The following is a 20596-nucleotide window of genomic DNA, read 5'->3' on the forward strand; positions in this document are numbered from 1 at the left end:
TGGAAGGTACAAAGACTGTCTAGGGAGTATTCTATAGACTAGACTGATGGGTAAAATCTGCTGACACTGTTAAAACTAAGGTAAAGGTCTTTTGGGCTCCATTGATGAACTGCTGCCAGACACGTAGGACCAATGAATAGACAATCATGCATCCACAGTGACACAAACAGAATATATGTGTGGAGAAATGCTGTGGACTCTTTGCAAATGCTGTGTATGAATGCTGTATTCACCTTCATGTGTGTTCATTAAACTGCTTGAACTAACAGTTGAGTTCCATCCTGCTTTGTTCTCTTCCAACCTCCTAAAGAATACCACCTGTAAAATACGGACAACTGGGCTAAACCATGCAAAACCATTACAGAAAGTATCAACTACAATTTTTATCAGAAACCAGCTGTTCACCTGAGTGTGAAAAAGTCTGTTTGAAAAGAGTAATGCAATGAGCATGCATGTTGGATAAAAAAGGAGCTAAAATCAATAGTCGGTCTCGTTGTAATACAGTGTGACAAAGTGACGGCGCATGACCACATAAATCCAACTGGACTTGTAAACTGGCCAAGTCTCATTGGTATTCCTGAGTGCTATTGCTAGGTAACGGGTATTGATGAGCAGATAGATGCACGTGGCCTTGGTACGTGACTCTGGGCTATGACTTAACTGACTGTGTGTGAGTGCATGTGCATGAGTGTGTGTGTTTATGTTTGTATGTCCTTCAGGGCAAGAATGCTATACCTTTTTATAGCTGAGGGACCTACATGTCTTTACCAATTTACTAGGCCTGATCCATCTGATGAAGACCTTGTTTTGTACACAAACACACATAAAGAAAGTCAAACTTGCATTCTCTTCTCTCTCAATACAACTAACAGATAGACACATGATATTTAGGCCTGCATAGATGGTGAAAATGTTCATTGCACCCTTAAAAAGTGGTGTACAGGATTCACAGCATGATGTTTCTTTTCTTAGAGCCTCTTGTAGAGGAAAGCTCATTGAGAGTCAAGAGTGGTTGTCTAGGGATAATATGCAGTAAATGGAATGGCAAACTGGCCAGTAGTTGATGGTAGAAATGGACGATCAGACAGATGGTCAAACCGATCGATGGACTGACTGATAACACCGTAAGAGCTAGCGGGGTAGATATGAGGACATAATGATGAAGGAGAGATAGTGTGAGGGGGGAGACTGAGGGAGAGCAGGCTGCAATGTTGACAGGAGAGAAAGGGGCATGATGGGAAGGGGGTAGGAGGTGAGATGGACGGTGTTATAGTGGCGCAACAAGCTGGCATGCCCCCCCTTTTTTTTCCCTCCTCCATCCATCTGTTCATCAGAATTACTCACAGAGAGGGATGGAGAAACTGTAGGAGGGCACAGACAACAGGAGAGGAGATCCATCTTCACAATCAAACACCAACAATAACCGCATTCAAAACCACTTTTCCATCTTATCTTTTCAGGAAAATAAACTGCTATAATGATGAGTCACTGTAAAAATTATGTTATAGGCAATACAGTAGAGTGTTCTCATGGGACTATTTAGGTAACAATGATAGTGCTAGGAGATAGAAACGTTGTAGTGGTGTGTTATGTAATACTGTGCTGCAGAGCCTGCTGACTTGCTCTACTTACTAGGGACCATGGCTCCCTACTGACAAATATGTTTTATGGGCTTTCCACAAGGCAAATGCACCATGCAGTATACTAGTCCTGTTATCTGTGTTCATTGATACAAGCTATGTATGCTGCTGCTGTCCTAAAGTAGTACCAAACCTCCAGCTGTATCATTTACAGTGATGGGAAAGCTCCCTGTGTATGTGTAATTCTTTGTATCCCAAAATATAATCAGTTGTATATATTTTTTGTCATTCTCTGTCTCTGAACTAATATTTTTTTCTATAAATGTCCATTAAATATGAAATAAAGCTGCACTGCATTGTTCAGTTAGGTGTATAAAATGGTGTCTGAGCACTTCCCTCCTGTCTCTGTTTGTGTGTGTTCGCATGTTCAGCAGCAGGTGATGCCAGGACATGTGGCTCTCATTTACCCAATCATATTCAAGCAAACTCCTCTGTCCAAACACAAGCTACGCAATGACATTGTGCTCTCATTTTTCTCTATGTGGGTATATTGTTACTTTCAGTGTTTTTAGGTGGGCTTAAGGATTTTTGTGTCTTAATATTTCATTGTATCCCACAAATGGCTTTTAGCAGTACATTGGATTAATCCTGACCTCTTTCACCGACAGGATAGTCTTTCAAACCACAAGCCTGACCTGTCAACTTATGAGTTATTTTTCTGCATCGAGGAATTGTACTTATTTTGTGTTATCATCCTCATAGCAAGCCACAAAACAAACTTCATCTAAATAAGGCAGTTGTAAAAAGCATCATGCTGCTGTCCTTGGTTTGCTGACCTACCACCTGGTGAGTGTGCAAGCTGCAAATATCAAGTAGGCACAGTCAAGACTGCAGGTTATACATCAGTCACTGCCAGCTGTAAGACATGCCTCAATATTCAGCGCTTTTCATACCTGCTAACTGACCTTCTTATTTGAAGTACAGCCATGGTGTTTGAAAAACTGACAAAATGCCAAAGATGTTTTTAGCACTGTCAGTGACAATTTACACTGACACACAGGGCTGTGACGATAACTGCATTACCACAATACCGTGGTCATGTGATGCATACCGCAGAATTGACCTCATCACCACCGTTTTTTTTAAAAATGGTTTTTAAAAACACAACCGGATAGAGATACACTGGAGAATCTGTGTTGCCTCGGCTTGCTCCAGGCACCAGGCCACAAGACCTCTGCATCACCACACGAGAACGACCACATAGGGGGACGCCGAAAGCAGTGCCTGAGTAAGCAGACGCGTGGTAAGCCACCAAACTGTGAGGATATATTGCTTTTTCATCACAGTAAGAAAAATTCCATACCGTCACAGCCCTACAGACACAGTATATAATCGATGACCATTTAGTGCATATATGGATCCAGGCAACTGTGTAAGATTCTGCATATAGTGTGATAATCCCATTAGGATGATATTGAATACATACAGACATTGTACATGAAAAATACAAAAGGCCAGACATGATCAAAAACTACAAAGGAGGAGGTTGGGGTGATGGAGTGAAAGACTGATCAACAAATTCATTGATAGCAATGTGTCCAAAAGCAAAACCAGCTACAGTGGCATTATGAGTGAGTAAGAACTTGACAGATAATAGGCCAACTTATTCAGTGATACAGCATTAGAGCATTAGCCATACCCGGAACCGATTACAATCACCTAAGGGGTTACCAACAAGAAGAGAAAGTGGATTAACATGAGCAATTTTTTACCTACCTGTGAGGATTAAATCTCAGCTTTGTCCTGCTACTGTACAGTCTGTCTCCAGAAGATGGTTCAAACCTGCAACAGAATGAAGGATATCAGGCATCACCACACATGCTAATGAATGAGACTAAAACTCTGTGTACTTATGATACTATATTGATGCAAAGTCCACAAAATCGCCTAATCTTATTTCCATCTGAAACTTTAATCACATTTGATTTAAATCTAATTTGATACATCCCTAACGACTGTGCTACTACTGCTCCATTTCCCTTGATATTATGCAATGCTGGAGTTTTTATTGCAACTCATTTGGCAAAGAAATACTTGTACAGCTTACTTTAATGCAAATTTGGATGAGTGTCTTTCCTTCCCTGATCAGCATCAGGCAAGATGGAAAGACATGACCAAGCAGTTCAATGAAACATTTACCAGATGAAAAAATAGTGCTCACTTAAAATGATGGGTTGGTGTAAAGGTGAAACATGTAAAAACTGTCCTTGGTTGACAGAAATAATACGATTTTCAAAAGATGTATCCATTATTTTGGGAATGAGCTCTTTTCATGAGAGCAGGTAATGAAATAGACAAAGGGACATATTTGGTCCTCAAAGCTAACAGACTTCAATTCATTCATCATATCAGGCAGGTGTCACACACAAGCGCTACATGAATACATGGGCACAACCTCCTAGCTCTCCAGGGAATACCCAGTAAATGAGTGCGTCTTGCTGAACACAAGCTCTTCCATCAATAACCGAAATGTCTCCAGTCATTTTTATTACTTTTACCTCCAGCAGGGGACATGCACAAATGAATGGTTACCCACTAATACAAACACACACACAGTGACCCCCACCTCCTGCAAACAGGCCTCTTTCCGTGACCGTGAATGCATTATCATAATCTCCAGAGAGCCTCTCCATTCATCTCACATTAGCAAAACAAATGTGACAGACAAAGAACGCCAGCCCATTTAGACATGAAGCCATTAAAAATGTAGTTAGCTCAGATGAGATAGTGAATATAGTGAGAGATGCGAGTAGCCATTAATAAGCCGAGGTCGAGCTGTTTGAACTCATTGGATGATGTAAAAGATGAGTGAGGGGTCTTTTTGTTTAACTCCCTGCGATGACATGGGTGAGAAGCTGCTGTCACAGAGAGAGAGAGAGAGAGAGAGAGAGAGAGAGAGAGAGATTGGAGGAACGCCAACGACCCAACCCAACCCCAAGCTGTGACACGTTACCATAGAAACAGAACGATAAAGAGGTAGGGAGCCAAACACAGGGAAGACGGCAGCTATTTGATGTTATTTGTCATTACATAAGATCAGCACATTGGAATTTAACTGAATCTGAATTTAATCAAGTGTACCTGAAATGAAGGAGAGAACTGAATGACCTGAATTGAAATACATCAAGTTGAATTAAATAAAATTGAATAACTTGGACTGAACCGATCTGAACTGAGCAGCATTGATCTGATCTCTGCTGAACTGAAGCAAATTGAACTGAGCCGAACTGAGACCGGAGAGGGCAGACACAGATGAGGCTGAGAGAGGGAAAAAGAGGGGGAGATGTTAACGAACGGAGACAGGAACGCACCGAGACATCAGAAAACCCCGGCAGGAGAGGCAGAGTGAGGATGATGGGAGAGAGAGTGAGAGAGAGAGAGAGAATGAGAGAGAGAGAGAGAGAGAGAGAGAGAGAGAGAGAGAGAAGACATGAAAAAGTGAAAAGGCGAGTGGGAATCAGAAACATGCATTATTAACGGGCAAATCTAAAAGCGCTTTATCATCAGAGCGAAAGAGAAGGGGGGGGTAGAGGAGACATACAGAGACAGAGTAGAAAAAGAGAGAGAGAAGGAGAGAAAAGCTAGCAGACCTGACCCTAAGCTCCAACACATTACCATGGAGACGGAAAAAAGAGAGATCCTGGGCACTAAAACAAAAATGCAATTTACTTCATTTAATATGTTCTATTGTATATTTAACGAAATGGCACCACTGACATTCTTATTTCTTATTTTTTTTGTATGAATAAACCACGCTGAGCCAAGAGCATCGATACCATCACACATCACGGTGGGGTTGGACAATATGAAGATATAAACTGTGAAACAAAAATGTGTATGCAAGTAAGAGACAAGAGTGGACAAAATGATGTAAAGAGCTAATGGACAAACATCGTAAGTAACTTCACTGCAATACATGTGAGTCAAATTACGTTGAGGGCCTGTTAGTAGCTGTGAAAGAACTGATTTGTGTTTTTTAAAGCAACATAAGAAAACTGACAGAAAAGCCACAACCTCTTTGTCCAAATTGCAGGTGTACTGGTCAAAAGGATCCAAAAAATTACTTAAAATGACCAAGTGAACAGTCCTGATAACATAGAATGTATTTATATAAAAATAAATGGGAGCCTTCAGTTTATTTGAATCAGCCATTGCAAAGTTGGGAACTAGTGAGCCAGCAAAGTGTGAAATATATATAGTCCAATCGGAGCCATTCAAACAATCGTCATTCTTCTTGACCTAATTTGATATATGGTCATGTGTTGTTTTTCAGTGGAACATGAGAAAGATAACAAAGGCTACAATATTTTTGCTCACATGGCAGATGCTCTGGTAAGGTCTCGACACTCACAACATGATTTAAAACATAATGTAAAATATATAAATGTGTGGACACTGGGTGTTATTTGAATCTGCTACCGCAAAATCCAGTATGCTGACTCCATTTTGAACAGATTTTGATGGCATTGCTTACCAACCAATACAGTGGGGACCTGGCAAGTCTTTTACAGTATATCACAATATAAAGTCCTTGTTTTAATTCTGAATAGCATGAATCCTGAACACTGTTACACAAAGAACTAATGAAACAAAAATAGATCTGATTTGTTCACATCTTCAGCAAGGAACTCAAATATCTCTATCACAACAGTGTGAATGTGAAATGTAAACTCTGAATATCTAAACATTCCCTGGTGATGAAGTCCAGTGTTTCCCTAGATGTCCTTATATCAACTAAAGTATCATCAAACTATACTGTAGGTCTGATTAGTAAAGCTGAGCCCAGTGCAATACCACTTAAACTTACTATCTATCTCCATTTCAATTAGCTACCTGACTTTATGGATCAACTGGGAACTAACACACTGCACGCGAGTGAATGTTTGTGTGTGTGTGTGCATGTATGTGTGTGTATGGTGTGGGGTCGAGGCGCGGGGGGTGTGGGGTATTTTGCAGACTGATAAAATAACTGACCCCAGGCGTGAATAGAAATGTGTGTGTGTGTGTGTGTGTGTGTGTGTGTGTGTGTGCCTGCTGTAATCCCCTAGGCTGAGGGGCCTCAGCAATCAGCGACAGTAGCAGCTGCCAGAAAAAACACACTTAAGATACTAACCTGACTGCCTGGCCTGTACATCCACTTCTACCTTCCTAATTCCTAGACAATATTAACACACACACACGAAAGCGCATGCGTGCAAACAAAACAAAACAACAACAAAAAAATGAAATACTTAAAACTAAAAATATTTAGTAGACATGGCACCACCATCCTCACCCCCATAACCTCCTTTCCATACCTCCTTCAGATCTGTTACGTAAGTAAAATACCAATATAACAATCTATAATACTTTATATACAGTCTATGATGGTTAACTATTGGTTTAACTATGACAACACCACCAGATCTAATTCATAGTAAGTTTTAGTATTTGGAATCCGGGGTTGGTGCTGAAGTGCCTCAGCAACCACAGCTACCTATTTATGTGCAGGAAATATTCCCTCTGACTCTACAGCTCCAAAAAACACCCAGTTTAAAACAAGACATTCAATACCTTACTTTCGATAAATGAGATGTTTTGATACTTGGTGCCACAGACACATTTTGTTCTATACTCAGAAAGTATTGAGTAAGTATGAGTCATTACCCAGTCCTATGCAGGATTCAGGATTTTTGCATTAAAATTGTCTTCATGGCAGGCTTTGAAACAGTATTTATACATTCAGAGAAAATCCTCAAGAAGGAAAACAACTTGTCACAGTGGACCAACAACAACCAACTATGGAGTCTTCCGATACATTGTCTCTTAGGTCATGAGTCTACACCCGAGGCAGAAAGTGAGAACCAGCTCTGGTTGTTCGTTACCCTGCTCACGGTCAGAGAGTGTGTCACGCTCTCCAGAACCAGAGCCAGGAGGAGTGGGTCACCCACACAAAGAGGCTGGTGAACCAGACTTTGGAGGGACTCGCTGTAACTGAAGGCTTCTGCCCGGACGTGAAGAACACAAAGAAAGTCTGCAAGACTGTGCTGACAGACCTGGCAAAGAAGTTTTGTGGGAGGCACCTGCTGGAGTCTGTGATATTACTACACGATCCAGCTGTGGAAAAAGTCATTGTGCAGTCTTTACAGGCTCACATCAAAGAGTTCTTTGCTCGACTTGCAAAGAAAGCAGCCTCCCACAGCTTATGGAAAGATGTTCTCTAGGCCGTGCTTTTCTCTGCAGGTATACTCACTACCTTAATGATTCTCATCTAAAGAAGAACATCAGCAGCTGCAGGTGGAGGAGCCTCACAGTGCTGCAGCAATGTCTGCTGTCAGACATTGACAGTGTCACACAGTGGCTCAGTGGTATATCTGATATCTGAAGCAGACATCAAAAATACTTTTTTGACTTTTTTTCGATTTTTAAATCAAAAATACTTTTTGATGTGTGAAGCACTTCTTAAATCAGAGTTATATATATATATATATATATAAATATTACATACTTTTTTTTAAAGAGGTACCAGATGCACTATCTAGCTTTCACTACACTATGTGTATTTGTACTGTGAACCAGCTTGTGAAGGCATTATGGCCCAAACTACAGTGTCAACTCATTCAACCTCACATCAAAATAAATATGTCTAGGGAAAATTTGATGATATTTGGACAAAAAGTTATAGTATTACACAATCATGGAGCTTGTTAAAACCCCATCCTAAAATTACATCAAAGTCCATGTGGAAAATAAGCATTTTTTTCCCCCAATATCTTATAACTGTGAAGTTTTAGTCAGTGTGGACCATCCCAATATTATATGTAAAAGCATTTCTTTACTGCCTGTTGTCTTCTGCAGGCTTGATGGTATTGCAATCATTGTTGAGGAAAGTTTTCAGTTAACAGTACAACTGGAGCATTATAACTGCATTACAAAAGCAGGTGTAAGCTTCCATCCAAGTGTCTCTGTCCTCATTTATCTGCCCATTCTCTCCCACTAACAATACCAGAGGAGACAGTAGCTATCTAAACCGCCACGTATGAATGTGTATGTATGAATGAGTGTGTTTTCAACACATTTGATTTCCAGCAAGCAGATGCCCTGGAGCTGGTAAATGTGAACCACAGAAAATCCACAACCACATCAACAAAGACAAGAGGTTGAAGGTGTTCACAACTGCCTTTTTATTTCAAGTTGAGAAAACTATCTTGCATATTTAAAAGCACAGAGTTGTGCAGTGTCAAATTGCCACACACTCCGATGGTAAGAAGTGTGCCCACAGTGACTTGGTTCTAATGAAATCAGCAGAACAAGCAAAAAAAAAAAAAAGAACGCAGTAGCACCTGGACAGTGACGACTGTCTGTAAGAGCCTGAAGGTTGTTTGCTCATCGAGTATCAGACATCTGTGTGTGACAAGATTTTGGTAGGCCTAGAGGTTGTTTATTACACTGTGTGTGTGTGAGTGTGTGTGTGTGTGTGTTCTGTGCCGGCGTACATCTGTCTACATGTTCCTATAGTCACAGAAAATGACAAATGACCTCATTAAAATAGTTGCCAGGTTGGGTTTAGTGCACCGTGTCATTCTGTCATATAGATACAATGTCCTAAAACCACCTGGCATGTAGAATGAAGCATGAAGAATTTGTTTTTGCATTTTCACTGCATCTGTGAATAAGCCAAACAGCACCACAAGACATTAAAAAGCAACCACATGAATATTTTTTTTGCAACGTGACAACTAAAAGGTGTCATTATGTTGTTCTTTAAATAAAAATTATTGCCGTTTTGAGGCTTCTGTTCTGTTTCTGGACACTAAAGCTGAGGAACTGAAGCTGGAAATAGATTCGTGCAGTTAAAATGATAAAGTATCTGAGAACTTAAAAAAGTTCCTGGGGTTGGAAAGTACTAAATCACTGATCTATCACTGTGCTCCTTCACTGTTAAAACTAGTCGTTTTCACTCTTCAATGGTGAAAACAGTTTTCAGCTTTTACTGTATCTCCTAAACATCAGCTTTTCATGAAAAATAGCTCTTTTTTTGACAATGCATTTTTCAGCTAATCCAATTTAGCCAAAATAGTAAGTGGATTTTCTCAACATATAAAGGAATGCTTATACAATTCAGTTTATCTGAAAAGTCAAAAATCACCAAATTTCATTTGGAACATGGATTTATTTGGACAGTGACTCGGCAAAAATAGCAAATGTAGCAGAAATAGTGTGATTTTAAACACTTTTCTCAAGGTATGTGAGGTTGGCCTTTCCAGCTGCTTTTAAGTCTCTTGAACAGTTCAAACCCAGACATTCCCTTGAAGTGTTTGTATGTGTGTGTAGAGACAGAACCAAAGAAGGAAGCTTGGTTACCATGGCTACTTGAATGTTTTTTTTAATTTTAACAGTCTGTGAACATCATTCAGATGACAGAGAACACACACACACACACACACACACACACACAGTCCAGTCCATACAAAAAGAGCAGTCAGACAGAGCTGAGTTTAATCAGAGAGATTTACTGCCGCTAGAAAGTTTTTTTTCCTTCCTTCAAGAGGTTAAAGGGACAACTCTCCCATCCCCGCTGTTCCCACTCGACACCACACAATGCACACAATGGAGTCATCAACAATGTCAAACATGCACACGGAGACGGTAAGAACAAGAAAGATAAATCGAGATTAGGAAACAGTAGGAAGTAGCATTCCTCTGCTGCTGATCCTCTGCTAAGCGTTCTGGATTTGAAGGGGAGCATATTGTAAAAACGTCCAGGTATGAGAGCTCTCGGGGGACTAGATCCAATCATCAGGCTCATTTTGCAGCCCTGAAGGAGGGAGTTTATGAAAGCGAGAGTGAGGCAGAGAGGGAGAGGAAACATGAACATGACAAGGACCAGCAGAGGAGTGGGAGGTCTGAAGCTACAGAAGAAGAAACAGACTGTAGAAAAGGAGATGATTTGTGAGATAGCTAAAAAATACGGGCAGTTTGGCCAGCATCAGCGCAGATGAAATACTTCTCCTGTGACACTTGGCTCAATTCAATCAGTCACAGCGAGAGAGGGGCCTGCCATTGAGTTTGATTTCTATGTTAATGCAGGATTTCTGCAGGCTATGCAGGGGAACGCCTCCCAGGGCTACATGGGGGGACTTGAAAACCTCATTTAACACAAACATGCACTCCTACACACACAGATAGAACAAAGAACTGTTCAACTTTACAGAAAGCAGCCCTATGCTAAGAAGCAGGGTGTTTGGATTTACCTTGGCGCTCCACAAGAGATAAAAGCTGCTGTGGTTAATCTTACACTCTATTTAAATACAAATGCAATATTGAAAAAGGCTGTGGATTACATATACATGTACATATAAGGATGTACAGCAAACCAAATGTATTTAATTCACACTGTGAATCTCTTAGCGACCTAAATTTACTCTCACCACAGTTTTCAGTAAATAAACAGTCTGAATGTTGCATATAATTAAACTGAGGATGGATACAACCTGTGACCCCTAACCAAACCTCCAATCGACCAATAAGACCAAAGAGCAGTCCAGAAATGCAGGATCTGTATCTGGTAAGAATACTTTTGGATAAATTTGAATGAACTAAAGTAAGCCAACATGAAACAGGAACAGCTATCTATTCTATAATAAACACTTTATGTGATACTTATTTTTACCCAGATAAATCTGACAATAAGCCTTTTAAACAGAATTCCTTTTGACAAATTAATGATGGCTGAGTTATATTTAACTGCTTTGGTGTCAGGGTCCTAGTGTTGTGTGTGTTCACTGGCTCGTTGTCACATTTGAATAGAACTGAGCCTTCGTTGATGTTATTAGTAACACCTGTGCTTTTCCTACTATGACAAGTGAGAATGTCTGCTGTGAAAAGGGTCTACTGTATATATTTTAGATTATGCTATCCAACCTTTGGATGTTGATGATATACCCTCGCAAGGGTTTTAGAAAAACAATACATCTGATACTGATTTGGATAGATGTTTCTGTCATGTAAAATCAAACATCTCCAAAGAAATATTATGTAGCTATAATAGGTTTTGTTAAGTTTAAATCAAACAACTTCCCCAAAGCATACAGAAGCAGAAATACTCATGCAACCTTTTAGGTGACCATTGTATCCTGAATCATTATCTACAATCACAGAAGAGTATAAAGTTTAACATCGCCCAACTGATGCATTGAAACTTACTTACTAAATTATTATTTCTTATCCTGAAACACATATTTGAATGGCATGCCTAGCTAAGAATTGTAGTGACTATAGCATAAGTCTATAAATAACAGGAGTGAAAAGCGAGTAAAACCTGCCTGGGGTTCAAAAGATTAATGTGAACCTAATACTGATTTAGCCAACATAATGAAACCCAACATCTGGCCTCTGGGGCATTGCGCATGATGTAGTAAACAGAAGTGAAAACAGAGGAAAGCCTTCATATGTAGTAACGATGCTGAATGATTCATTAAAAAAAAACAGGCCTATTAATACTTACACACTACTAACACAAACATGATTAAGTACAAGTGGAAACTATCCTCCCAAAAAGACCTGAGCCTGACCAACACTGCTAAAAATCCACCAAGATCTGAGAGGCTGTAACTCTTATCACCATGGAGAGAGTCAGAAGCAGAATAAGACCCAGAGCGCTTAACCGAGCAGAGCTTGGTCATCAGTGACATGACATGTCAAAGACGCGCTGGAAAAATGTCATCCGGCACCCTAGAGACCATCTTATCTAAGGGAATGACACAAAAGGGAGTCAAGGGAAAGACAAAGATGGAGGGAAACCAATGAGAGTGAAAATGAGAGGAGAAATGGAAATGTGGAAATGAGAGGGAGGTAGACAAAGAGCTGTTGACAAGGGTGGGCAAACAGTAGAGGGTATAGACCTATAGGATGCCTTGGAGACACCTAATATTGACTGCATATCTTCCACCTAACACAGTAGATGAGGATTGAGGCCTCCTAATATTAGTAACAGCAGTAGAGAGGGATTTCTCTGTGTGATCTCATTAATTTAGGACTCTTCACAAAACCTTGTTCTCAGGCTTAAAGCTGTGATGAGGAGGCGGCAAGCAAACACAAAGGCTGCACAGTCACAGCACAACGGCTTACTATGACAGTGAAGTGCACATATTACACTTACTACATTCTGTCTGGCAGTGCAGCTGTAACCAAGTGAGATTGCTGTAAATGGAATATCGCTTTTTTTTTTTCTTAATGGTTCAACAAAGCCACAGTATGAAGAGCGATGGCAGATTGTAGCTTTATCGTTATTGAGAAAAGACAACACTGACTCGTGACTCTCACTCCACTGCTCGTCTCACAGCAGACAAACAAAGCATCTCACGGCTGTTTAATTGGTATACCCTCCAGCAATCGTGCGACACAAGATTCTTTGAAAGGAGATCAAAACTAGAAATGAGTGATGACAGAAGATGACATTACTAAATCCGCTATTTTTAGAAAAGATCAAAGAACATGAGGACTGAAGTTAAACCTCCCTCAGGGTGCTTGTGTGTATGTTAGTATGGACATATGTCCTTCTCACAGCATATCAAACATGATATTTCATGTCACTCTCAACTAAATATTTTGATGGAGCTTGAAGGGATGCTCTGACCATCAACCCAAGTGCACTTTGACAAAGATTAACCCAGATGTGAACAACCATGAACTATTTTTCAGATACCGTATGACCTCTCTTACTGCTAGGTCTACCCAATCAAGAAAAATGTAGCATGTTTGCATAAATTATGATCCTAAACAATCACCATTATTAAATATGTACCTATGCAGTATTCTCATCTAAATGCACTGAAACTGAGGTGGTTTTGCTGATATACTTCAGACACACCAGCCCTGCCACCAAAGGTGAAAGCACCTGAATATTCAACTCTGTCTCCTAAAAATTACATTTACATAAAACTAAACTGCAGTAACCAACACACAATGTAGTGAACACATCTGCAAAACATTCCATGCCGATGTATTCAATTTATTTTTCCTTCAATATCTGCACCCGGCAACTAAAGCATGATAATCCGCCATTAAGGTATAAACACTTTTACCATAATTCATGATGGAGCACATTTTCTGCAAAACCAATTGAGAAACTGTTCAAAACTTAAATAACCAGACAGGAATATCAGCAAGTGTAATTCAGCAAATTCAATACCAATAAACAAAGTTATTTCATCATATTGATTCAAAAATTATATAGAAATTTGTTCCTTTAATTACAACATTGCCCACAATAGCCTCATATACCCACAGACGTTGAATGGATAGCTACTGTGCCATGGTATAAATGGTATGAAAAAATCTGCAATATACATAATATCCACATTGTATCATCATAGTGCTTATCCTCATAGTTAAGTATTGAAAAAGTCAACAGACAGGATGTTGACTTTTTCTGTATTTAACCCCTAACCCCTGTCCTAAACCTAACAACATGTGAGACACAGAACAGAAACCCCAATCTCTGATGTCTATGTTCTGTGCTCTGGACAACCAATCAACTGCTCCAACTGCCTCCCTTTGACTTCTGTACAGGAAAAAGACTTCCAGGATTGAAAAAAAACAAACATTTCTAGCAACTGTAAACCAGGCAGCAATTACATTTCCTCCTAAATGTATTTAGAAATGCACAAACAGACCAATACATTTTAATATCAACGTTAAAAGAAAAACGTGTTCTCAACATTTCAGATGGGACAGCATGAACAGTTTGGGGACCATAAGTTAACAGTGAGTGTAAAATTGCTAATAAGTAGGGTGTACAGGATTGGTGTGAGATGTGATAATCCCTGCGTGTCTGTGAAAGCACTCGCTTAACACAAAGTGACTAATTACACTCCACGTTGCAGTTCCACTAGATTGAATGTGAAAGCTCTAAAACAAGCACTTCAGCAGAATGGCTAGACTTGACATTAACAGTCCACTTCTGAAAAAGGACTTGAGGCTATACCAACAGACAAAACAGTTGCTCTAATCTAAATGTAACCAGGGCTCTCGTGTTAGCTGAATGAACATGCCTGTGTGCTTTCGCATTTTTAAGTGCTGTATTTGTTAATGGCCCTAGAAGTCAAATAAACACTCAATAGCTCAATCGCATGGCTTTCGCTCATGTAGCTCTCAACTTTGTTAATGCAGCTACATTTTGTGGGCGAACAAAAGAAGCCTTAATAAAGCAAAACAAGCCACATGCAAATGTTCCTGAGGACTTCCTGAATGATGTGACTGAACGTGATTCATGACCTTACCTGAGCAGCAAAATGAGCTCGGTTAGACTTATTTGGATGCTGTCATGGTTCAGTAATGCAGTGATGTTGTTGCTTCCTTGCTGCGGTTCGTAGGATCACTGTAGCATGAATTGGACACACATGCATCTATTATACTGCAGTTCATACACGTGAACACAAATCTATTTGGTTCCCACCTTTGCCCTGATTTTCATTAAACAAATTCACAATGAAACAACATTTGGTGACCTGCAGTCAAATCCAGTGAACAAAACAAACAACAAAATCAGTTGCGTCAGTCTGAAAGGCTCAAAGGTTTAATGCAAGCAAATACCACACTTTTGCTATAGTAAAACCTTTCAGATGAAAATGTCTGCTTTTGTGCTAATTGGACACCTTAGCTGAGAATCCGCTGAGAAAATTGTCTGTGTGTGTGTCCCAATAACCTCATTATTTGACACCAATCATGAAATTAAGGAGGCCTCACTATGTCTATTCTTTGACACCCTTACATGGCTTTTGAAGCAGGAGAAAGCAATATTTCAAGGGTTGCTCCTTCCACACCTGCCAATTTCTCACAGCTCTTCAAAAACTAGTCAACACCTCTTCCTTTCTCCACCTCTGGTGAGCAGACTAAAGATCCAACTGGTGTTCAATTTCAAGTCAAGTAACCAATATAAACAACAGCCAATGTGAATGATGTTAGGAGCAGTCCTTTGCTGACAGGAGAGAGCAGATGAACAACAAACAGATTCAGACTTATGCTTGCGGGACAAAGGGTGCCATACCAAAAATTCAGACCAACTTAAGGTGATCAATATGAAAATATGTCACCAAGAGACCATAACCCTATATCTACAAAGACATTTGTCCTTGAATTGGCTCCAAGTATTTCCTGTAGTGCTGCAACTACAAATTACTTTTTGACATTTTGTCAATAAGCAATGAAAAACTGTCCATTAACTTCCCAGAGCCAAAGATAATGTTTTCAATTATCTTGTTTTGTCCAACAAACAGTCCAAAGATATTAAATATAAATTGATATAAAAGCAGAAAATCCTCACATTTGGAAAGCTGAACCAGGGGATTTTTGTTTCAGCTCTACTTCCTTTAGATCATAAAATATGCATTTTAACAAAAAATTTTCCAACCACATTGGCACTTTCTTTCAGAAAATACATCATCTTTTAAGCCTCAGCACTAGCCTAAATGACCCATTAAGATGAGTGGTCCAATAAAATCTTATGACAGTTCACCAAAAATCTGAGCCAAGATCAATAATACTGGGAGAAAAAATATCACATGTACAGGGAGGGTCTGTACTGGACCTGCCAAAGTAGCAGACCCTAGCAGCTTGCTATCACTCAATCTCTCATTGCACACATACACACAGGCTATTCACTGCAACCCGTGGGACTCTACAGACTTGTTGGCCAGCGGTGCTGAGCTCGTGGCACGCCAGACAGCATGGACCCAGCTGTAAAAGAGAGACTGCAGCTATCTCTATACAAAGGCTGCTGTCAGCACTTTGGTGCTTTAAAAACATGCTGTCTGTGCTAATGAATGTACCTCACAGCAAAGCAGCCCAGGGTTTACTCTGGGACAGTCCACAACTCCATCTGTGCAAATGTGTCTATTTTATTTACTGGTCTATTAAATGCTGCGCCTCTTTGAGGGATATTAACATTGTGGTCTCCATAATACTATTAACTCACTGTTCATTTAAGAAAAACACATCTTTTGCCTCCCCTGGTGTATTTTGTTTGCAGTTTGTATAGTTATAGAAAAAAAAGCACATAACGTACATGACTGGCCATGGAAATCATTGGTCTATTAAGATTACTGAACCTCTGTCCTTTTGCTAGGGGAGATTGTGTCTAACAAAAGGCTCATCTGACCGCTGGGATTTTGACTAAACAAGATAAACAGAGTTAACCCACTCAACTCCATCCAGTCTGCTTTAATGAGTCTGTGAAGGATCACACAGCTGTCTAAAAACAGGGGCGTCTGCTTTCAGCTACACTGATGCCCTCCGGGTCCCCAACCCTAATCCCAGGATCAATAATCTCGGTGTCAATACAACTCTCATGTGCTGACACTTATGGATCGGTGATACCTGATACACACTATCAATTAGTGTGTTAATGTGAATGTTCTGGTTTGGGTCTAATGTGTGAAAACCCTGTGTTTGAACAAATGAGTTAATTTGAATGACGCATTTGTTATCTCTTCAATTTGGTTTCATTGACTGATTTTTAACAACCATAAACAAATCCTAAACTTTATTTTAATCTTGTATCCCTCCCCTATTTCTCAGACAAAATAAGTGCAGTATATCACCAATCATCTCAAATACGACCCTGCCAAGAGAGGAAAAGGATTCAATATAGTATTTTGTGGCCTGGCTTTGATACACCAAAGCAGTGGTGGTGCTTCTAAGAAAAAAGATAAGAAACATATTTTCGCATATATTTGTGAGAATTTTTATCAATTATTCAAGCACGAGTCATCTCTTACGGCTACAAAACCTCAAGATCAATCTTGCTACAGGAGGTAACTTGTAGCACAGCACCTGTGGTGCAAACTAGTCAAGAGTGTAACAGGCTACATTATCTAAACCTTGATCCCACTCACATCACAGAGTGTGAGCTAGGAGCAGCCTGATCAGTTTAGAGCTGCAGGCTACAGCAACGTTTCTCAGATGCAAAAATAATCTTGATTGAAGACTCATCAAAGTTCAAGGCAAATGTGCACCCTACTGCCACAGAATTTCACTTACAAGAGTCTGGATGGGAAAAAAACACAGTACGATATAATTCAATGTAACAGCCCAGGAGTAAATGGCAATTAAGGGAAACTCAAAGTTTGTTTTATGGAGCCCCATGTTTGGGGCCAGTTTGCTGTCAAAAAATATTCCATTAAGTAGGAGGTTCTGTAGCTGTGATTTATGATTGTGAGTTAAGTTGCTACCTGAACGCCGCAAAATTATATCATATGGGAAGACAAATATGTCCAAAAACTGTCACCATGGAGGGAAACTGCATTACCAAAGAGGAAAAATGGCCACTAACCTGACCTTCACCAGTACTTTTTGGAAGATACTTAACACTTTAACAAAACAATCTATGATCTAAAAATGACCAACAGTTCTGACACGAAATTCTTTCATACATGGAAAAAGTATTTCTCCATTGTTATCAGCCTCCTGGGCACAAAGAAATGTATTCTATATTATATTCTCTTTGATGTATAGTGTATTTTAAGGCGGTTAAACATCATTCAGATCTTCTATGAAATCATCAAAGACTCTTGATGGAGAGGAAGGGTGGGTCTGATAGATAACTGATAGAGTGGTGGGCAACCACCACTCTAACAGCAGCCTGTATGCCAGCATGTATTCCTCAGTTATCGGAACAGGGGGGGAAATGAGCAGAAATATTGATCAACACTGGTGTACAGATAGATCAATACATATGTACATTGATGGATAGATGATAGACATATGCATTGATAGACAAATAGATAGATAGATAGATAGATAGATAGATAGATAGATAGATAGATAGATAGATAGATAGATAGATAGATAGATAGATAGATAGATAGATAGATAGATAGATAGATAGAGCTCCAAACTGTAGGAAAATAACAGGAGATGACAGTATTGACTGTATCATTGCTGACCAAACATGTGACAGTTAATGTGATCCAACAGTTACGGGACACTCCCCTGACATCTGATAGCTTGTGCTACCTGGTTATGTGAGTATGTACAAAGAGGAAACCACCGTGGGAAATGTATGTGATACCTATTTTAGAAAAGTAGCTGCTCTTCCACTTATTAATGGACCTTTTGTAGAGTAAATATCTTGTAGCTAAGGTATCACATAGCTGTAATGGATGAGTGGCTTGAATGAATAAATAACAAAGCAAAGGGGTTTCCTATGCTTCAGAAAGGGCTGAGTGGTACATTGCAGTCATCAATACCAACTCTATGAGGCAGTTTCCTCTTCTTTCTTTCAGGGTTAATCTTTATTTTCTTATACACAGTATTTTCCCAAAAAACAATATTAGGGTTTAAGAGGTACATATGTTATGAACAAAAATTTACATAAATACTGCACATGACAGGCATACATAAAGACATAGATGAAAATATCAGGTCCACCAACAGCAATATTTCTCAACAATTCAATAAAAAATAGCAGAAACTACAAAAAAGTGATATTTGATGCTTGCAGCCAGTGGGTAGTAACTGAGTGCTGGCTCGCATTTAGCTGGGTAAAGGTTAAATGGGCTTTGTGAGTCATGGATCAGAGCAGAGAGTGGAGGAGAGATGGAGTGGGTTGAGGGTCAATACCAGCAGTGTGCATATGGTGGGAAAATGCTGGGAGAACACTGGGGCGGGGGGGAGCTGGGTAAATAGGCATAGCGCAGAGCAGTGTGCGGCCCTCCCAGGCAAGGAAGTGATTACGATTTTAAAGAATGTAAATGCATTCAAATGACATGTTGGATAGCATTTGCACCGCAAAACAAAATCAATATCTTCATATTTACAATGGATAAAATGGCTATGTGAAATGTGAAAGGGGTCATAATGTTGGCAGCTTCCCTCAGCTCTACGAAGTGTGCATCTTTCAGCTCATTATTTTGGTTTTATGGCCTGCAACTTTACTGTTTCGATTCACTACAGCTCTCATCAGTGTGTCAGTTGTTTTCTGAAAAAAACCCCACTAATATACCCACTGTATGCTACCTTACTAGCACCTATCATCAGACAGACAAAGTTAGCGACTAGCTGGTGAAGATAGTTGAGCTACAACAAAGAGTTCAACAGAGTCACACACTCAACAATTTCCCTCCTTTGCTGTGTCCCTTTACGAGAGCGGAAAAACTATATAACAGACGTTTGTTAGTGAGACATATGGCTGTCTCGCCAAAACTGTACTTACTGGCTTCGAGCCAAGTCATTAAAACAGTTAATTATCTGCATGCTAGTGCAATACGATGTTAGGAAACAGTGCCATCATTAAGAAGTGGGTTATGCAGATAACATATTAACTAAAGAATTTTTTTTTGTTTTGATCTGATACATGATCACAAAAATGGAAGATGTCATGTTAAGTTCTTTTTGCATCTGAGCCGGAAATTTGTAGTGACGACCAAAAATAGCAAAAACCTCTCAACAAATGACAAGGTGATGACTGATGTCTGAATATACACGGAGTAGAAATCTTGACCCTACATGTCTGCATGTACATGCTCAGTGTGCCTGATTTCAGTCTAGCTGAGTGTATCATCACTGTGTATCTTAGCAATCTGAGCAGGGACACCAAGGTTATCTCTTCCTCTCAAAACAGACCAGGAGAGCAGAGTAGCAGAGTAGGAGAGACATTAACCAATTTGATAGAAAAGCCTGACCGCTATCTGTTCCTCCTTTTGATCAGTACCAGCTACAGAGAATCACTCAGACTTTGTTTCATACTATGATGATATTCATTATCATAACTGAGAAAATAACTAATAGAATCGAGAAAAAACACACTTGTTTCTGTAACATATGCTGGATTTTCCTCTACGTACTCTATGAGACATTTATATCTAGAACGCAGTAGTCTCATACCTCACGTGCAACTGCGATAAGCTAAAGTGCTACAACAGCAGCCATGGGTGCATTACGTCAGGGAGCAAAAAGGCAAGGTGAGTAAAGCACCC

The 20596-nt window shown here is 39.7% G+C and overlaps 1 protein-coding gene across 8 annotated transcripts in view; it reads right to left on the reverse strand.

Annotated features, from left to right (window-relative positions):
- The window catches only part of nrcama (neuronal cell adhesion molecule a), a 65188-nt gene that overhangs the window by 35468 nt on the left and 9124 nt on the right, over positions 1 to 20596 (reverse strand). For all 8 annotated transcript variants that reach the window (XM_044343504.1, XM_044343509.1, XM_044343505.1 and 5 more), the window contains exon 2: positions 3357 to 3422. The gene's annotated coding sequence lies outside the window, so the exon portion shown is untranslated. The remainder of the gene's footprint in view (positions 1 to 3356; positions 3423 to 20596) is intronic.

Source organism: Thunnus albacares, chromosome 23, assembly GCF_914725855.1.
Source record: "Thunnus albacares chromosome 23, fThuAlb1.1, whole genome shotgun sequence".
NCBI classification, from domain to species: Eukaryota; Metazoa; Chordata; class Actinopteri; order Scombriformes; family Scombridae; genus Thunnus; species Thunnus albacares.